The 14959-nt window shown below is 40.6% G+C and overlaps 1 protein-coding gene across 2 annotated transcripts in view; it reads right to left on the bottom strand.

Moving 5' to 3' along the window:
• Positions 1 to 14959, bottom strand: part of PANC (pantoate-beta-alanine ligase) — a 41168-nt gene extending 26209 nt beyond the window's left edge. For both annotated transcript variants that reach the window (XM_088974679.1, XM_088974677.1), the window contains exon 1: positions 14492 to 14959. The gene's annotated coding sequence lies outside the window, so the exon portion shown is untranslated. The remainder of the gene's footprint in view (positions 1 to 14491) is intronic.

The following is a 14959-nucleotide window of genomic DNA, read 5'->3' as shown; positions in this document are numbered from 1 at the left end:
ACTCTATGAGGGTGCTCATAGTTACTGATGAGGGCGGATTTGGCCCTCCAATGACATTGTGACACCTGACACATCATGCCAACTCAGTGCAGCCTCTTGACAACTAGGCAGTTTGCTATCATGCAACCCTCACAGGTAGCTCGCCACAGGCGCGGCCTGGCACAAGCACAAACCGGCAGCCTGGCCTTGGCACGAGCTGGCAGCCTAACCTTGGCGCGACCTAGCCTTGGCATGCGCTGGCAGCCTGGCCCTGGCACGAGCTGGTGGCCTGGCCCAGGCATTGACTTGGCGGCTTGACACAGGCACCAACCTGACAACCAAGAGGAGCTCACCACTGTACCCTGCATTTTACGAGATTGTAACATATAAAGACCTAATACGCAAGCCAGTCCCATTACAGCTGGGATCCAGGAACTACTCCACCTAACCCATGAGGACTCCAGTATATAATGACTTCACCCCCCAAGGGCAAAGGTATGTGAAAAGAGACAAAAAAAGGGATGGTAACCCTAGCTCTCTAGCTCTCTCACTGTTATCATCTTCAAGCTCTCTACTACTATACTATGCTAACTTAGCCACCGGAGTGTCCCCACCGGGTAAGCCACCCCGGGTCCTCTGACATTTAGTTTTTGAAGGTCCCTCAGCTCTCGCTGCTTACAAAGATGAGTAGATCATCGCCAATAGGGAGTCGACAGTTCAGTTCCCGTCATTACTGGTAACCAGATCACCTCCTACTGGTAGTAGTCGGGTTGCACTACACTAGGGAGCTCGACATCAAGGTAGTTCACCTCCAAGCAGCTCATCAAGGTAGCTCACCTCCAGGCAGCTCGCCACTAGGGAGCTCCACTTCAGCCTCTGAGTCACCAACCACATGGGAGCAGACGAGATGACGAGGTACTTAGCCAAAAAATTGACACATCACAAAAAAATGATATGTGACCGAAAACGGTTACATCATTTGACGTCATCTGTGGGAACACGCTACAAAAAGCTAAGTTCTCATCCTACAAAAAGCTAGGTTCTTATCTTACAAAAAGCTAAGTCCTCTTCTCCCAAAAAGCTAAGTCCTCACCTTTATAGAAGCTGAAGCTCTCGCTTTATGATTTCTATTTTTTATGAACTCAAAGACTATACAAGGAGCTAACAGACTAAGTAGCTCTAAGGCACCCCCCCGGTGGCCTAGCGTGGCTTGCACTGACCTGGCGGAGTTCAGGAGCGGACTATGGATCCCTCCCAAAGCCTAAGGGGCACACTACTGTTGAAAGACCCAGTTGCCTCTACGACATGGGCAACATTGCTGCTTAAGATCCAATCGCCTCTATGGCATGGGCAACACTACTGCACAAGACCCAGCCGTCTCGTCGGCATGGGCAAAGTCAAAGTGAGTGGACTACAAGTCGCTCCCAGAATCTAAGGGCTAAAGTACCTAACTGGCAGAGACCTCAACGCCTTATGGGCAGCTCCCAGAGCCTAAGAAACTGAATCAACACTTACGAGCTCATCGAATTTCAGGCCATAAGGAGAAATCTACTCCCTTCATCAAGTTACTTTCAGCTCGGGAGTGGGGGGGCAAATGATGAGGGCGGATTTGGCCCTCTAATGACATTGTGACACCTGGCACATCATGCCAACTAAGCGCAACCTCTTGACAACTAGGCATCTCGCCATCATGCAGCCCTCACAAGCAGCTCGCCACTAGGCAGCTTGCCATCATGCAACCCTCACAGGCAGCTCGCCATAGGCAGCTCGCCACAGGTAGCTCACCCTCATGTAGCCTGGCACCTCAGAACAACTAGGTGACACCTAGACGACAACTTGCCTTTGCTAAGTTGATGGTGTCCCACCAAACAGCCTGGCACAGGCATGGCCTGACACAGACGTGGCCTGGCATAAGCGCAGCCTGGCACAGGCACGAGCTGGCAGCCTAGCCTTAACACGAGCTGGCAGCCTGGCCTTGGCATGAGCTGGCAGCCTAACCCTGGCGCGACCTGGCCTTGGCACGAGCTGGCAGCCTGGCCCAAGCACGACCTGGCCCTGACATGAGCTGGCAGTCTGGCCCTAGCACGAGTTGGTGGCCTGGCCCAGGCACCGACTTGGCGGCCTAACACAGGCGCCAACCTGACAACCTCGAGGAGCTCACCACCGTACCCCGTATTTTACGAGATTGTGACTTGTAACAGCTATATTAGCTCACCCACTCCCCAGTTCTGACGAGAAGGGATAGTTTTACCGTTTGATGGCATTTCATCCACCTAACACGCAAGCCAGTCCCATCACAGCTGGGATTCAGGAACTACTCTACCTAACCCATGAGGACTCAAGTATATAAAGACCTCACCCCCAGGGGCAAAGGTATGCAAAAAGAGGTGAAAAAAGGGATGGTAACCCCATCAGAGTGTCCCCGCCGAGTAAGCCACCCCGGGTCCTCTGACATTTAGTTTTCGCAGGTCCCTCAGCTCTCGCTGCTTACAAAGATGAGCAGATCATTGCCAGTAGGGAGTCGACAGTTCAGTTCCCATCGTTACTGGTAGCCAGATCACCTCCAGTCGGTAGCAGTCGGGTTGCACTATACTAGGGAGCTCGGCATCAAGGTAGCTCACCTCCAGGTAGCTTGCCACCAAGGAGCTCCACTTCAGCCTCTGAGTCACCAACCACATGGGAGCAGACGAGATGACGAGGTACTTAGCCAAAAAATTGGCACATCATGAAAAAATGATACATGACCGAAAATGGTTACATCAGTTACCATCTTGGTTTGTCACCAATTCAATGTCTCTCTAAATATGAAGACCTTTGGGGGCACTTTTCAAATTAAGCATCTAACTAGCGATGACAATTTCTATTACATGTCTTACCATCCTCAATGTAAGATATTGCAAGGTCTCCCCTCCAAGGTGTCAACCTAGAAGAATAAGGTCTTTTTTGTGGTAATCGAGGGGTGGCCTTTTACTTTTGAGTGGGCCAGTGCCATAGGCAACCTAGAAAGTGACTCTCTAATAGAGACCGAGAAGGAATTAGTTAAAGGTTGGTCCAAAAGAATTTAAAGGTCAAGGACTACCTATTCGAGGCACTACTGATCAAGGTCGACTGAGTCCAACAGGTAGATTGCTACCCATGTTTCCTTCAAGTGTTTTTTATTTACTTTTGTCTTACCTTAGCTAACTACATGATGTGCCTTCCTTTGGTAGAAGAGATTTCATCCATCAAAATTAGTGGTGTTCACTATTTTCAGAAAGGGGAAGAAGTTAGTGAAGAGTAGAACTTCCCAAGTGGGAGAGGGCCAAGCTAACAAGGAAGTTGGCAGGCGAAGATGAACACCATGGTCCTTTTGGTCATTGAGATGTTGAAGACAGCGAAATCTAAGGCCATTGAGGAGTACACCGCCTCCCCTGAGTTCCAAGTGGACCGGGATAGTTATGTTTTAGTGTCCCCCATTAAGGGGTTTAAGATATGTTGTTAGTTGGTCATGACTTAGCACCCTAAGGCTGGAGTGGAAGGACTAAAGCTATATGCCATTATCGAGAATATGCTGAAGAAGGTAGACGAGGAAGAAGACTCGAACAAGGACAACAAGGAGATGTAGGAGGTCGAGGAGGCCGGTGACAACATGCCCCTTATTGACAAAAACATTTTTGCCTCTTTTCTTGGCTCTTGTACACATGATCATGTAGTTTGGGATTCCACACAATTTTTTCCGTCTTCTTCTTTTTCTTGTAAAGGAAAACCTTTTACTGTAATGGCATGATCTTTTAGATTCATCGATCTCTGCTAAACATTGCCTTTTTTTTCAATTGTTTTTACATTGATTCACAATGGCCGAGTTTGAGCTAACACCCATCCAAGGTTGCATAAAGCAAGGTTACGGGTTGGTCGATCTCATGCCTAGGCAGTTTAGACATTTCCACTTGAGTTGCCCCAACAAGATAAGGTCAAGTTACCTACCTTGGTGTTAACTTGAACTAAGATGATTACCCAATTCATAACAACGAGTTGAGTTACGTGTCCATTCAAGCTTAATCGAACAAATTGAATCGAGTTAGACAACATTTTACGTCACAAATGAAATAAGCTTGGGACTTTATTAAGTAATGGAAGTACACAATCACTAAAAGTTCAAATTTAAGTTTTTTGCATTCCATATGCAAGGTACCGATCTCCCCTCCAAGGTCTTGAGCTGGTAAGTTCCGAGTCCCAACACCCTCACTATCTTGTAAGATCCTTCCTATTTCAGTCCGAGTTTTCTATAACCTACCTCGAGTACAAAAACCTTTTTGAGAACTAAATCTCCAACACGGAAACTCCTTCTTTGGACTTGAGCATTGTGATATCGAGTTACCCCTCTATTGAGAAGCCATAGTTTGAACTTGTGCTTGTTCATGCACCTCTTCTACCAAGTCTAGATTAGCCTAGAGATAATCATCATTCTCCTCTTTGATAGGTCTCTATCTAAAAGGTCGATATTTCAATACTAGTTGGGATTATCATTTTGGTACAAAAAGTGAGGTTAAAAGGAGTTTTTCTTTTGGTCATTATGCTCATAGTGCATTAAGCCCATAGTACATTGGGGAGCTCTTCCACCCATTGACCTTTGGCTCTAGCAAGGCATGTCTTCAGCCCATGGAGGATCATCCTATTGGTCATTTTGGTTTGTCCATTGGTTTGAGAATAGGTTATTGAGGTGAACCTCTAATGAATCCCTAGCTCAAAGCAAAAGTCTTGGAACTTTAGGTCATTGAGTTGCTTTCCGTTATCCAAGACTAACACTCGAGGTAGCTTGAATATGCAAATTATGTCATTTCAAAAGAAGTTTTGGATGTGTCGAGTTGTGATAGTAGCTAGGAGCTTGACTTCCACCCACTTAGTGAAATAATCAATAACTATGACTAGGAATTTTCTTTGACCTGGAGCTAGTGGAAAAGGATCGAGGATATCAATTCCCCACTAAATAAATAGCCAAGGATTGGTGAGCTATTATAGGTTGGAGGCCAGCTAATGGGGTTTGCCAGCGTGTTTATTCACACTATTGGACCATTCAAATTGCATCTTCCTACAATGTGGGCCAGTAGTACCATTGCTAAAGTGCTTTTTGGCCAATGACCTTCCCCCTAATTGTTCTCCACAAATCCCTCCATGATTTTATTCAATATGTAGTCTGCTTCACTACACTTGAGACAATTGAGGTAGGCAAAGTGAAGGATTTTCTATACAACTAGTTGCTTATCATGGTGTCTTTATTTAGCCTACGTTGAATCTTCCATGTTTCACTTTGACTGACAAGTAGAATGCCTTGGCATAGATATTCTTCAATGGGGTCTATCCAACTTGGTTCCACAACCAACACTAGAGAGGCCTCAACTTTTGGCATGTCTTCTATATTGGGGTGCACTAGGTCTTTTATGTTAATGATCCTTTGGGTATTTGAGTTATAAATCTGGTTAACTTTGACAATTAGTCAGACTAAGCATTCTCGAATCTTGGGATTTACTAGATGGTAAAGAGTCAAGCTTTTGGGTGACAAGCTGAGAGTTGTTGTAGATGGCTATTCTCGTCATACTGACTTCCTTAGTTAAAGACAATCTTACTAGTAAAGCCTCATACTTTACTTTGTTATTAGATGCTTTGAACTTGAACCGAAGGGCATATGCTAACTTTACTTCTTTAGGTCCAAGCAAGAATTAGTTCGGCACCACTACCATTTAAGTTCAGCGAGCCATCTGCTTGGAGAACCCAAGATTCTTCAGTCGAACTGGTGGAGGCATCCAAACACGTAGATGGTTCAGCCAAGGTTGGTGTTTCTAGGTTGAAGGTGCACTCTGTGATACCTCAGGGTGTTTCTACCAAAACCTAGGCCTTGATAGAAGGTCACAGCTATCATACATCAAACTCTCTGAGTTCTAATGCCCATTTGGTGGGTCTCCCTAATACCTCAGGGTGTTCATTGTATGATTCAAACCACAAAAATGAACCGAACCAAACTGAATTTATAGTTTGGTTTGGTTTGTACTTAAAATGGTTTGGTTTGACATTTTCTGAATTTGTGATTTTCGATGTCGGTTTGGTTTATTAGATTTTACAAACCAAACCATAAATCGTAAATTGTAATCTATATATAATATCTAAACAGAATGTATAAGATTATAAATATATAATAAATTCTTTAATTTTATAATAACATAAAAGTTTTAACTTTTAACTCTTAAGGGTGGTATTTGGGCTTTCTAATTGGATTAAGCCCAATAGAATCATAGAATGGCCTAAAGTCCCAAAATCATATTAAAATAGTTTGGTCTAGTTTGATTTCCATGCCAAAATGGTTTGGTTTGGTCTAGGAATCTCTTAAACTATAATTAATTTGTTTGGTCTAACATCTTCTCCAAATCACACCGAACCAGACCATGAACACCCCTAGCAGCTGGTTAGTGAGCACCATGATTGTTTGAGCCTAGAAGTAAGGCCACAACTTTCAGACAAAGATGATTAGTGCAAAGGCAAGCTTCTCTATCTCTAGATACTCGATTTTAGCTACATGTAAAACTCTACTGACATAGTAAATAGGTCGTTGCACTTTCTCCTCCATCCGAACTAATATTGAGCTAACAACTTCATTACTCGTCGACAAGTACAAGTACAACTCGCTTGTGGTCTTTGATTTCATCAATAGTGGAGGCAAGCCAAGGTATTGCTTTAGTTGTTAAAATGCCTAATGACACTCTTCAATCCATTGGAAATATTTATATTTCTTGATGGCTTGGAAAAATAGTAGACATCCCCCTACCAATTTCGACACGAAGCAATTAAGGGCTACAACTCAACAATGAACCTTTGGACTTCCTTATTGGATCTCAATGGTCGCATGTCTAAGATAAGCCCAAACTGTCTTTAGGTTGTTTTTGATGCCACCTCAAGTTACCATATATCTGAGGAATTTTCTTAAAGTGACATTGAAGGCACACTTATTTGGGTTAAGTTTAATTGATATTTTTTCATCACCCAAATACTTCAGTCAAGTCGTCAATGTAAGAATTAATAGTTCAGCTTTTAGCTATCATATCATCAACATAGACTTCAACATTCCTTCTTATTTAATGTTTGAAAATTTTATTTACAAGTTGTTGATAGGTTGCCCCAACATTTTTAAGCCTGAAGGGCATGGCTATGTAAAAATATAGACCGGTTTCAGTTACAAAAGATGTTTTCTCCTAATCATCAGGATGTATAAGGTTTTGGTTATGGATTGAGAAGGTGTCCATAAAACTCAACAGTTTGAAGCTTAAGGTGGTGTCAAGTATTGTACTGCCACGTGTCACGATGCAATGCAATCAAATGCCTCCCCCATATTGCCATGTGTCAGGGCACTATTGGAGGCTAAATCGACCCCCATCACTCACTCTTCCAAACGGATCAATCAAATCAAATATATGTAGATCCAAATTTGATTTTTTTTATGTTGAAATTCGAATGGGATCTTATTCTCATCCATTGGGTTTATTGTTGGATTTCAAATGGAATCATATTATAATCAGATTTTAATAATGTAACAGCACATACTATGCACATGTACAAGATACAAATTAACACTATATAATTAAATTTAACTTTTATATTAATTGCACCCAAACCAAGTCAAATATGGCTATATGTATGTATGTATGTGTGTGTGTATATATATAGTATATATATATAATAACAAGGATGTCTTACTTGTTTTGAAAATTAATTGTATTCATATGAATAAATTTTGAAAACAAAATTATTCATATCAATTTAAAAATTTATTCACAAATTTTTTAGAAGTAATTTTTCATATCATTATTTGTACTAAGGATTTGTAAGATATTCAAGTTTTTATTTCTAATTTTTATTTTTTGGTTGTGAAAATAACAATAAATAGAGATTTTTTATTAATTTAGTTTTAAACATCCCCCATGCCAAAGTGTCAATTGGTTGGTTGGTAAGGTTTCTTGTTGTAGCAGACACTTAGGATAAAATCTAGCTTGCACTAGGGTTGGGACACTTTATGGCTTTAGGGGATGATCTCCCAGTTATGTACCCCCACAGAGCAATAAATTTTAAGCCTTCCTTGTACTTTAACCTCTCAAAAAAAAAAAACTCTTTTTCAAACTATCAATTAATAAAATTATTCAACCTTTCGATTTTCTTGTACAATGCTCAGGGCTTTACTAGTCATATATATATATATATATATATATAAAGCAATGTTGTTCGGGTCACCCTTCCTCTCCTTTCTCCCTTTCCCCTTTCTTGCCTTCCTTCTTAACTCTTTCCTTCCTCCCAAGCCTCTCATTAAGCCATGTCTCTAGAGCTTTCGACCAATCTCAAAGATTCTAAGTTGTGAAATACAAGGAAACTTGCCAAAACCCAGCTACATACAAGGAAAGGTTTACTTCAACTTCCATCTCCTAAACTCAAACTCCTCCCCTATCTATTGTGACATCTTTATTGGAAAAGGTTCTCACGTCTCTACTAGGAATGGTTATCAGTACCCTATTATCACGTCTCTATTAGGAATGGTTTTAGTTTCATAGTTATAACCTTCAGTTTTTAGTTCCATAGTCTCATGCATATACATGATTTTAGTTTCCTTATATGAGGTTGAACCCAGTGCTTACAAGACCAAAGAAGGTGGTATTTCTAGAATAATGAAAAAATTAATCAACCCTAATATAGATTTTTCAAGTTCAAATAGGTTTGTTTTTGTAGTCACTAAAAGATATTAGGGTTAGAGCCAAGAAGGATGGGGCAGTGATTTGAATGTAATCTAAAAAGGTAATTTACATGATCATATAGCATTCTCCATTCACTGTTACCAAAAGTTTTATCCAACATAACCTCCACCAAGTCCAATTCTCTATTATTTTTCCAAGTGTAATTGTAATCCTTGAAGCCCAAATTAGATACATCAATGGAATCTAGCATTCTATTAGATTTTCTAATAAGCTAATTGGAAACCAGAGTCCCCCCCCCCTTTATCTTCTTTGTTAATGACACCACTTATGCACATCATTGGAAGGTTAACTAGACTAAGAGAAGAAATTAGATTCTTAAAACACCTTGATTCTCCTATTAGGTTCCCCATAAACACAGTTTAGTCTCCACACCTAACCATTATCATCATCAACTTTATAAAGAAAAACATACTTACATTGATTAGATATGGTAAATACGCACCGAAGAATCCTAGTAGAGAAATTAACCCCCCCTGAGAGACCATAGTGGTCCAGACTAATGTAATGCTAACTCAAGTTCAACCAAAACCTATTTTTTTAACTTTTTTCCAACTACATTTTGACTCTATAAGAAACAAAATGTTGGGCCAATGCTCCTAGAGTAGGAACTTAAGAAAACAAACTGTCGAGGGGGCACCAAAGCCTCGATAGTTCCATGATAAACACTTATTTGTTCACCTATGGCTGTTCAGGGACAACCATCGGAACCCTGAATTGGATATAAGGGAGAGGAATTGCTTTAGTTTTGTTCAAAAGCTTTACACTTACACCATTAGTTATCACATCCCTATTCCTATTTGATATTTCCCTCATGGTGAATCAATTTAAACCTTGATTAAGGGTTCTACTTAACTGAAACTTTAACCTTGCTTTGTGGAACTTTGATTGGTTGTATTCATGCTTATAGGCCAACCTCAAATGTCTACTACAAACATGGAGAACCAAAACAGAGCAAATACAAGTAGAAAGGATCATGTGGGAATTTAATTGAGTATTAGAAAATGGTACCTGACCTAGGTCCACCATTAAGTCATTCGGGTGAACTTGATCTGATTGCTAAACATTTGGAGATCTAACACCTGACTTACTTTTCTTATTTACTTGGCTTGGATTATCATTTGTACCCACATTATCGAATAGAACTCTCTCGATAGTTGTCTTCCTACTGATTACCCCTTGGGATTTTACAATTTGGTACAAATTAGTAGGGTTGTCAAGCTTCAAGTTATTGTCATCAGAATTGTTTTTGGTAATAAAGAGAAAATATATTAACTAAAGATCAAACAACAAAACTTCCTAACAAATTATAGGAAGCAAGGTTTACAATCCACTCAAGGCAATTAAAAACAAAAGAACCTATCTTTCTCAGGCCTTTCTTGGACAAAATGGTATGATTTTCCTGTTTCTTAACAAAATTAAATTGAACATTTAGACCATCAATTTTTACTAAGATATCCTTGAGGAAAAAGAAGACCTTGGCTGGTACACTGCTACAGATCCTAGTTAAATAGTTTAGGAGAGAAAGACAGTTAACTTCCACACAAAAGGAAGTAAAATCGTAGCTTTTGATCAAATCAATTCCTTTCAGAATAGCCTTAACTTTAGCAAGCAAAGAGGAGGTAACATTACAAAGACTAAAACATGCTACCAAGGCCTAACTTTCACTATTGCGGACTACAACACCATAGCTAGCCCCTCTAGATGCACAAAAGCCTCCATCAATGTTGACTTTAATTGCACCTGAATTTGGAGGAGTCCAAAAAAGAAACTGGTTGGCTTGATTAGGAGGCTAGGCAGACTATTGACATCCTATTTGGAAAGTCTTCTTCCTCATTTTTAATTACCTATTAATTGACAACAATATAGAAGCAAGACAAATATTAGGATAAGAATTGAGGTAAGTAATAGCTCTCGCTTTTTATTAGCCACAACAAAACATTGATCAATGTAGGATGAAAACCACACTGCAAAGGATGGGGGATGAGGAAAGGAATCTAATCTAACATTGAAAAATAACTTCCAAACCACACACAACTTGCCGCTTGGCAAGAGAAAAGGGCAAGGAAAATTGCATGAATAGTATTACCTCCTTTGTCTTGCATATCCATAGGCTTTGGAAAGTTTAAATTTGAGGTTCTACATTATATCAATTTCTTAACCTTAGGTGTGCTAGGAGCCTTCTAAATGGGAGAGCCTTGGTCGAAGAGGGAAATGAAGGGATGAGAGATCCATCATATGGATGGCCGAACCCTACAGGAAGGTTGGGTGAAATTTCACAAATTTTTCTCTCTCCTATATGGGATTTGCATTTCCTATTTTAGAAAACTGTCTTTTCAATGATCAATCTTGAACCAAATCGGACCAGATCTTAAACCAAAAGGGAGGAGATGGATATACCTAATACGGAGTAACAGTAACTCACAATGAAGGTGTTCACACCCAAGGAGAAAACAAAAAACTACTCCCACTGAAGATGACACAATGTGAGGTGAAGCAGAAACAACAAGGTGGCTCTTCAGCAAGAACTAAATTCTTCAACAAGAATGTAGTGGAGGGTTGGTGAACACAACTTCAGATTGCCTCTTCTGGCAAGAAGCAATACCAAGAACGGTTCTTGATTACTCCCATAAGTGGAGATCAAATTGGGTAGGGGCGGCAAGAGCAGGAGAGAATAGAGCAGAAGACAAAAGCAGTCAAACTGTGTAGTCTTCTCTTTGTATTCAACAAACTGTGTGCTTGGAGGTCCCCCTTGTTCTCCTATTTATAGCCTTAAAGAGAGAATCTCTTAATCCCATTAGGAGTTTCCTAATCCAAATATTTTATTTGAATCTGGACTCTTTTTAACAGATAGGAATAATCCCTTATCTTATCTGCAGATAAAGATCAACCTTGCTAATCAAATTAGGAGTTCCTTTGGTCCAAATCTTTATTTAGATTTAGACTCTTTAAGTGGACAAGGATAACTCCTTATCTTATCTGTTGATCCAAATCCCAGATTCGCCCCTATTTAATTAATTTTATTAACCCAGTTCAAATTGGGCTTTAGGCCCATTAAGTTTATGTGCTCATTTAGTCTCTTAATCTGCTGCCCAGTTGGTTCTCCTTATATGGCGTGGAACCCAAACATTGATCTACACATCAGCCACATGGGTTCAACCCAGCCTTTGTTACAAGGTCTGGCCGAATTCACTATAGGAGATAGTGAACCCCCGAATCCATCACCATGGGCTCTTAATGGGCCTAACATTTATACTAAATGGTCATTGAGTCCAAGCACCTTATGAAAACCCAAGGACTATGGGTAGATGCAAGATTAGCCCATCAGGTATTATCCTCAATGGTCTTACACTTAACCTCCCAACCCATAATGATCAAACATTGCCCGACAAGAGAGGACCTCTCTCTCGGCTGCAAGGTACAGTGTTGCACTCTCCACTCACATGGATCTCGGGAATTAAAACCATAATGATCAAACGTACACTCACACACGCACAATATATATATATATGTGTGTGTGTGTGTGTGTGTATCTTTATACAAATATATTTTGCAAAAACAAATTTCAATGGTTGAAATCAACTACCGACAGTTTAGGTTTTTATCAGAGTGAATCTCTGATCATTCACTTTGTTTGACAAAGGAGCTGATCCTGTCACTATGATCACCCACTCAGATGAATTCTCGGACTGTCCCAACATACCCAGGTTTTGACCCCCTCTAAGGATCTCATTGATTGGCATATCAAAGACAACCCAATGCGACACATAGTGTAGTACCATAATTGAGTCTAGGGGTCAGGTGTAACATTCCAGTTTTGCCTATCTATATCCAAGGTCCAGGGCAATACTAAAATTTTAGTCCGGTTCAAGGTTTCAAGAAAACCCACACTGCATGTACCTCAGGTCTCACCCTAGCACCTGGGACAAGCCACCCCAACCAATTTGGTGGTACACTAGTGTCAGCCTTGACAGGATAAATCTCCCCAGATCTATCAAACGATTGTGAAGATTCTAAATTAACACGAGTCCCATTAAGTGTCTAGTTTAAGGGTATTACACAAAACACACCACAATGACATGAATCAATTATGTACTTTATTCATTTACAATAAATGTCAAAAGGTACATCAATCTGATTGGAGCTAAGGGCATAACTGTCTAACAGGAAATCCTTGTGGGGTGGTTATATTTCCCCTTCCTGCAACCAAAGCATTTGAGGAAAGGGGTTCTTGAGCTATCTAATCCTTCTTAGAGGTAGAGTTAACTACACCACTCAGGCTATTATGCATAGCTTGTATAGGGTCGTGTGTGTATAGCTTGTATAGGGTCATGTGTGTATTTGTGTTACTGCCATCTTCAGTGCCATTCATATTGCCAATGAAAATCCTTTTTCAAAGAAACTTACAATGCTAATACCCTTTCTCCCTAATCTACCAATCTGTATGGGCTAATATCCATTGAAGTAGGAAGGATTTTGGCATTGAGCTTATTGGGGGATGAATCATTCCATGACTATGCCCCTTTGGTGGTAGGAGGTTTACCATGATTAGAAATTCCTTCACTGTGGATGTCCATCATTGTATCCAAAAAACTAGAATTGGATGGGAGAATATAACTCACTAGGGGGCCTTGAGCCGCTATCATCCAAGGTCCATAAGAACATGAACTAGGACCACTAGTTTTCTTCTTTGGAAAATCTTTTACCTAGACCCTGAATTTCTTTTAGGGATCAAACTTAGTATATTATTTGGTTTCCTCATGACTTTGCACACGATAGAAGTAACAAAAACATTGCCAATCTCTCGTGATGAAAATTAAACCATGTTTTCTCACCTTTAGTATTAACTCTAACAACTCCAGTGGAAAGGGCTTGGTTATATCAATCTCCACTTGAATGCGTAGATACCTATCCCACTGGACAAGTTCATTAATATTTCTATATCCACCTTAATTGGGCTACCAAACTTTCTCATTAAAGCCATACACCTATAGTAGCCATCATACTGGCAAGTCGATGATCTGAATCCATAAAGTATTAATTAAGAAACAAATCATGCTAACTAATATTTCATGTGTTCATTCCTTCAGGATTAAAGGATATCCTTTGATGGACTAGGGATTTTCATCCCAAATGATGTTTCTATCCAATTCACAATTAAAGTGGAACAAAAGGATTTATGTAACTCGAAGGTTTTGAAACCCCTCTAAGACATACTCCGAGAGTTGATAGCTTCTTTGACACCATTGTTCACTTCATGGTTGAAGTTATGGAGTCGCCACCCATCAAAATTCAATAATGGGGAGTGATGACTTCATATTGCCCGGTCGAGACAAGGCTATTCCAAGTAAGTTGAGAGAGAGAGAGGGAAGGGGTTAGGCACCCCTCTCTCTTGTTAATGTGAACACCAGATTTCCTTTTCTGACTTTGGAATTTGATGTAAGAAGTCGGGTTACTAGTGATTTGAATGGATTCAGGAGCTTCTCTCTTCTCCTCCAGACCAACCCCCTTTTGGATGTAGGGGTCTGAGTAAAAGGATGAATTCTCACCCCTTTTCTATCAGACCCCCACCTTCGGACTTGGCTGGTTGGTTCAAAGGGCAAAAAGAAATGCTTAAAATTCTTTCGGATGCTGAGGATGGTTCTCACATTCAAACTTGAACTTTACACAAACACCAAACCAGCACAGCAACATTAACATATAAAAGCTTGCATAAAGTTAAAAGGAGATGTGGTAAAATATTTTACCTCTTATAATTTGAAGATTGATGATGCTACCGAACTCATATTTAGAGGTTCAGCGTATGGTTGGGCTTTTGGTGCTATCGAAACTCTAGCTCAGAGGTGCTAGGAGCGGCACTGGGGTTTGAAGAAGGTAAGATTGGCGATGACAACAGAGGTGGCCGATGGAAGCAAACTAGCGGCACAATGGGATTGGCGATGATGACGCAATGAGGTTAATACGGCAACGACAATAGGCAGATTGGCATCTCTGGTAACTAGGAGCAACACAGGAAGATCAGGTCAGTCTCGCTCTCTCCTACTCGTTATCCATCTCTCTCGAAATTTTCTACTCTCCCTCTTTCTGTCTCTCTCGAAGCTCTCGGCCCTCGTCTTTCTTCTTCCTTCTAAACCGAGAACTCTTTCTTTCTCTCCCTCTGATTTTCTTCTCTCACTCGAGCTCTCTCTCAAACTTCTCTCACTCGAGCTCTCTCT

This window comes from Nelumbo lutea, chromosome 3 (assembly GCF_056320005.1).
Source record: "Nelumbo lutea isolate HS-2025 chromosome 3, American lotus-T2T, whole genome shotgun sequence".
Taxonomy (NCBI): Eukaryota; Viridiplantae; Streptophyta; class Magnoliopsida; order Proteales; family Nelumbonaceae; genus Nelumbo; species Nelumbo lutea.
The sequence above is the reverse complement of the archived record's forward strand: the minus strand, read 5'-3'. Positions and strand labels throughout refer to the sequence as shown.